The sequence below is a fragment of the Carlito syrichta genome, unplaced genomic scaffold (genome assembly GCF_000164805.1).
Source record: "Carlito syrichta isolate Samal-C Ts95f unplaced genomic scaffold, Tarsius_syrichta-2.0.1 Scaffold306834, whole genome shotgun sequence".
NCBI lineage: Eukaryota > Metazoa > Chordata > Mammalia > Primates > Tarsiidae > Carlito > Carlito syrichta.
In genome coordinates, this window is record NW_007250930.1 from 776,239 (window position 1) to 782,263 (window position 6,025).

The window sequence follows — 6,025 nt, forward strand, 5'->3', positions numbered from 1 at the left end:
TGGCTGTGACCATGCCACTGCCCTCCAACCTAGGCAACAGAGTGAGACTCCAACTCAAAAAAAAAAAAAAAAGGAAGTGGGGCTTAGAACTGGAGGAGGTCTGGTTTGTATTCTCTAGTTCTGGTTTCCATAGTAGTCACATAAATCTAACTTTTTTTTTTGAGTTGGAGTCTCACTCTGTCGCCCAGACTGGAGTGCCGTGGCCGCTCCCGGCCACTGCAGCCTCGACCTGCTGGGCTCTGGCGATCCTTCCACCGCAGCCTTCCAAGTAGCCGGAACTACAGGCATGTGCTACCCCGCCCAGCTAATTTTTTATTTATTGTAGAGAAGAGGTCTCGCCAAGTTACCCCGGCTTGGCTCCAACCTGCAGGCTTGGGCAATCCACTCACCTCAGCCTCCCAAAGTGCTAGGAAGTTTTTTGACATTGCCAGGAATCAACATTTCATGACCTCAGGTGGTGTGCTGGATGTTGTCTTAGTCTTATAACAATATACCAGTAAATATGCCTCTGGGTGGTGTGCTGTGCTGGGGGTCGTTATGGGCAGCCAATAACAATGTATCAGTATGAATAACTAAAAGATAGATTGTTAGTAAGACTGGACATGCTTAAGGGGTTCTGTATTATCACCAGTTTCTAAAACTAAGGTATTTTTCTTGTTAATGATTATAGGGTAAAAGGACGTATGGATGTGCAAGCTGAGCAGCAAGGGAATATCAAGGGGTGAGCCCAAGCAAAATGGCTGTGCTGATTCAAAATGGCTACATTATAGCCTAAATTTCTAGGGTTCCCTACTTTCACCCCTTATCTGCGGTTTCACTTTCAGTTACCAAGGTCAACTACAGTCTGAAAGTATTAAGATATTTTGAGAGAGAGACCACAGTCACATAGTTACAGTCTGTTATAACTGTTCTGTTTTATGAATAGTTATTTCTTACTGTGCCTAACTTATACAATAAACTTTATCTCACATATGTATGTATCGGGGAAATATAGTATATATAGGATTCAGCACTATCCACAATTTCAGGCATCTCCTGGGGATCTTGGAACATTTCCCACTGAATAAGTGGGGGCTACTGTAATGCAATAAAGAACATCCCCATCTTTTGAGGGTTCCCAGGCCCCTCAGCTAGCCTGGAGTAGACCCTGGAGCTTCCACCTATACAGCAGGAGATGACAAGACCTTGGGGAACATGTCGAAGCTCAAATTGTTATAAGCTGAAAAGAGGTATTTTTGGTTGTATTAGAATAGTCACTTAGAAAAGGCTTAGAGCTGGGCTCGGTGACTCAGCCTGTAATCCCGTGCCTTGGGAGGCTGGGGTGAGTGGATTGCCTGAGCCCGCAGGTTCGAAACCCACCCGGGCAACTTGGCGAGACCTCATCTCTACAATAAAATAAAAAATTAGCCGGGCGTGGCAGTCTGCCTGTAATTCCAGCTACTCGGAAGGCTGAGGCAGAAGGATCGCCGGAGCCCAGCAGGTCTAGGCTGCAGTGGCCAGGAGCGTGCCACTGCACTCCAGTCTGGGCGACAGAGTGAGACTCCAACTCAAAAAAAAACAAAAAAAAGAAAAGGCTTAGACACATGTTAATTTGTAGCTGAGTTGGGCTAAACGTAAAAGCCTCTTGGATTCTAAAGTGCACTTTTTTTTTTCCTTAAATCCATCCCCCTTCTCTCCTAGCATGGCCTAGTCGGACTAGTCAATCTTATCTAGTAATCTATTGCTGATGCTGAAGAAGAAACAGCCAGGCAAGCCAGACCTCCTAATAATTAGGAATTATTAGGCTGACAAGAATGTATCTGAAAGTTTGGAGTGAGCATTGCCCACCTCCCCTCCATCTGTGAATACAAAGACGTCAGATTGTTACAGGCCAGGACTCTGGAATAAAAGATTGTTACAGTTATGTTTTCCCTTCCATCCAAATATTGCAATTATCTGCCCCTCAAAAAAAAAAAACAAAACTGTAAAATAACACATTATAAATTCTAGTATGTTATCTGAAATGTCAACATGACCAGGAGACTTTGGGCCATGTTAGTGGTCATGTAGCAGAAATTGTTTTGGTTTTTTTTTTTGTCAGAGTCTCACTCTGTCACCCAGGCTGGATTGCAGTGGCACATTCACGGCCACCGCAGCCTCAACCTGCTAGGCTCAGGTGATCCTTCTGCCTCAGCCTTCCAAGTAACTGGAACCACAGGTGAATACCACCACACTTGGCTAATTTTTTGATGTATTGTAGAGACACGGTCTCACCGTGTTGCCCAGGCTGGTCTCAAACACTTGGATTCAGGCAATCCTCCCACCTTGGTCTCCCAAAGTGCTTGGATTACAGCCATGAGCCATTGCCCCTGGCTCAAAAATTGTTACTGTAAATTTTGAGTCATGCTAAAACTGCACATAGGCTTCAAACTCGGGGTGGGTGAAGGGCTATGAATTTTGAGTATAAATACTGGAATGAATTTGTGTTGCTTTAAGAGGGTTTTTGGCAAAGATGCTGACCCATCTCCTTATAACCTGGTTATAGAAATTAAATGCTCCCTTTTCTCCCAGCCTCTGCCTCTTGTATTTTAATTGACTGCGAGGGACAGTAGCCAATGTATTGGATCGGGCAGTAACAAAACAGCTTTGGAGAATACAGTCACACTTCTAGAGACCAATTAGTATGTACAAATATGCAATTTTGAGGAGCCAGAGTGTGACTGGAGTCTGCAAAAAAAGAGCCTGGGCTTGTAGTTCAGGAAACGGGATCAAGGAGCTCAATTTGGGAGCAGTGGAGAGACAATGGTGGACAGGAGGCAGCCTCATGACCTCAATAAAGCATAGCTTGGCCTGCTTTTTTTTTTTTTCAGTTGAGGCAAAATTCACAGACAATAAAATTCACCTTTTTTTTTTTTTTTTTAGTTGGAGTCTCACTCTGTTGCCTAGGCTGGAGTGAAGTGGCATGCTCATGGCCACCACAGCCTCGACCTGTTGGACTCAGGTGATCCTTCCACCTCAGCCTTCCAAGTTACTGGAACTACAGGCATGCACCACCACATCTGGCTAATTTTTTTATTTTTATTGTAGAGATGAAGTCTCACCAAGTTGCCCAGGCTGGTCTCCAACTTGTGGACTGAGGCAATCCTTTCACCTCAGCCTCCCAAAGTGCTGGAATTATAGGCATGAGCCACTGCACCCAGCAAACTCATCTTTTTTTCTTTTTTTTTTTTGAGTTGGAGTCTCACTCCACTGCCCAGGCTGGAGTGCAGTGGCACACTCACAGCTACCTCAGCATCGACCCGCTGGGCTCCAGCGATCCTTCCAACTCAGGCTTCCAAGTAACTGGAACTACAGGTGTGCACTACCATGCCTGGCTAATTTTTTGATTTATTGTAGAGATGAGGTCTCACCAAGTTGCTTGTGCTGGTCTCGAGTTTGTTTTTTGTGGTTTTTTTTTTTTTAGTCGGAGTCTTACTCTGTCACCCAGGTTGGAGTGCAGTGGCACACTCTTGGCTACCGAAACCTCAGCCTGCTAGGATCAGGCAAATCTTCTGCCTTAGCCTTTCAAGTAGCTGGAACTACAGGTATGCACCACCACATCCAGATAATTTATTTATTTATTGTTAGAAACAAGGTTTGCCAAGTTGCCGATGTGATGAAGATGTTTTGAAACTAGATAGAGGTGATGGTGGCACCACATTGTGAACATACTAAATGCCACTGAATTGCTCACTTTAAAATGGTGAATTTGCTGGGCATGGTGGCTCAAGCCTGTAATCCCAGCACACTGGGAGGCGAGAGGATTGCCTGAGCCCAGGGATTTGAGACCAGCCTGGGCAACTTGGCAAGACTTCGTCTCTACAATAAAAAGTATTTAAGAGCCAGGATCAGGGGCTCAGAGATGAAAGTCCATCCTCCAGCAATAGATAAGGCGCTCTCTGTATCCTACCTTCAATGTGATGTTGGGAATTGCAGTTGCAACTACCTTTTGAGTTGCTGATTTAAAAAAAAAATCAACCAACCAGGGCCTGTGAACCCCTTGCTTGTGCTTGGCCTTATATATTCTGACTTAGATGGCAGATGGTGAGGCATTTTGTCTTTGTTTTTTCTTTTGAGTAGGAATCTTACTCTGATGCCCATGCTGGAGTACAGTGGCATGCTCATGGCTACCACAGCCTCGACTTACTGGGCTCAAGTGATCTTTCTACCTCAGCCTTCCAAGTAACTGGGACTACAGGTGTGTGCCACCATGTCTGGTTATTTTTTTGTAATTCATTACAGAGATGAGGTCTCGCCATATTGCCCAGGCTGGTCTCAAATTCCTGGGCTCAGACAATCCTCTTGTCTCTGCCTCCCAAAGTGCTGGGACTACAGGTGTGAGCCACCCCACCCAGCAATGAGGCATATTTGAGCTGGTTCTGATCAGCAGCTGAGGCCAGTTGTGCACATCTCCTCCCAGTTCTGTGGACAGTGACTTCACGCTGGTGTCTTGCAATTGGCCAAAAGGGAAATATTTACACCACAGAAATTGACAAATGCTACAAATTAGGGGCTATTTGGGGTAAGCAATTTTTCCAATACACTACTGGGTGAGGGCTTTATTTCTCCCAGGCAGTGGCTTCAATTGCTCAAGATCATGAACCAGGGAAGACTCTGGGTGTGAGCTGTTATGAAGAGCCTGACCAGGGATGATGAAAGATGCCAAACTCTGGAAAATACTTAAGATGGTTTATTCTGAGCCAAATGTGAGTGACCTCCAGCCCGTGACGCCCATCCCCAGGAGGTCCTGAGAATGTGTGCCTGCCATGGAGGAATTGTAGCTTGGTTATATATGTGTTAGCTCAGGTCTGTGGTCAATCAGCCCAATATCTGTCTCTCCCCCCAGTCATTTTAACAAAGGAGAATCTGCTTTTGCCAGTGACATGGCTGGCTTTTTGGAGGGCAAGGGTCCACCTTACTAGCAGGGCGTGTAAACTGGAGCGACTGTTTGCTCCACTGCCTGCAGTTGGGGCTACATTTTAGGGAGAGGCTGCGCCACCCAGTGGGAGGGAGCAAGGAAAGGAACTGCATCCCTTCTGTAGGCCTCCTGGGTGAGATCAGGCTACTCCTTGCCTGAGCCCTGCCTTCCTAAAAACTGCCCATCTCTACCTGAGCTGCGTCAGAGCAGGTGTTCTGAGAACTGTTGTTCCTCCTCCCCATAGTATTGAGCTCCCTTCTGAACCACACTCTGCATTTACTTATTTATTGGCTTGTTTGTTTGTTTTTGAGTCGGAGTCTCAGTCTGTTGTCCAGACTGGAGTTCAGTGGCATGCTCCCGGCCACCGCAGCCTCAACCTGCTGGGATCAGGCAATTCTTCCACCTCAGTCTTCCAAGTAACTGGAACTACAGGCACACACCACCATGCCTGGCTAATTTTTTGATTTATTGTTGAGATGAGGTCTCGCCAAGTTGCCCAGGCTGGCCTCAAACCCCTGGACTCAGGCAATCCTCTCGCCTTCGCCTCACAAAGTACTGGGATCACAGGCATGAGCCACCATGCCTGGCTTAGTCTCTGTATTTAAGGAGTGGCTATGACACGAAGGACTGGGGACATTGCAGCTGGAAGCTTCTTGCACTGAGCTTCATGGGGCACTTTTCAGGGGAAGGAACATGGACACCCAGCCTTCCACATGGGAACCCAGTCAGATCTCAGTCACCTGTCCTGGGAAAGGTTTCTTTATGGCAGTTCAAAATGGACAGGGTCTACCATCAGAGTCCTGGGTTTGAGGCATTCTTGCCAGCTTGTGAAGTTTTCTCTCCCAGGAGGAGCTGGGAGGAGTCTGGGGCCACTTGTATAGGCAAAGAGGGGTGAATGGAATGCAGCCATGACTGCTTCACATCATGAGGATGGCTAGAGTCAAAAAGAAGAGCAATAAGCCGGGCTTGGTGGCTCAGCCTGTAATCCCGTGCCTTGGGAGGCTGAGGTGAGTGAATTGCCTGAGACCGTGGGTTCGAGACCCGCCTGGGCAACTTGGTGAGACCTCATCTCTACAATAAATCAAAAAA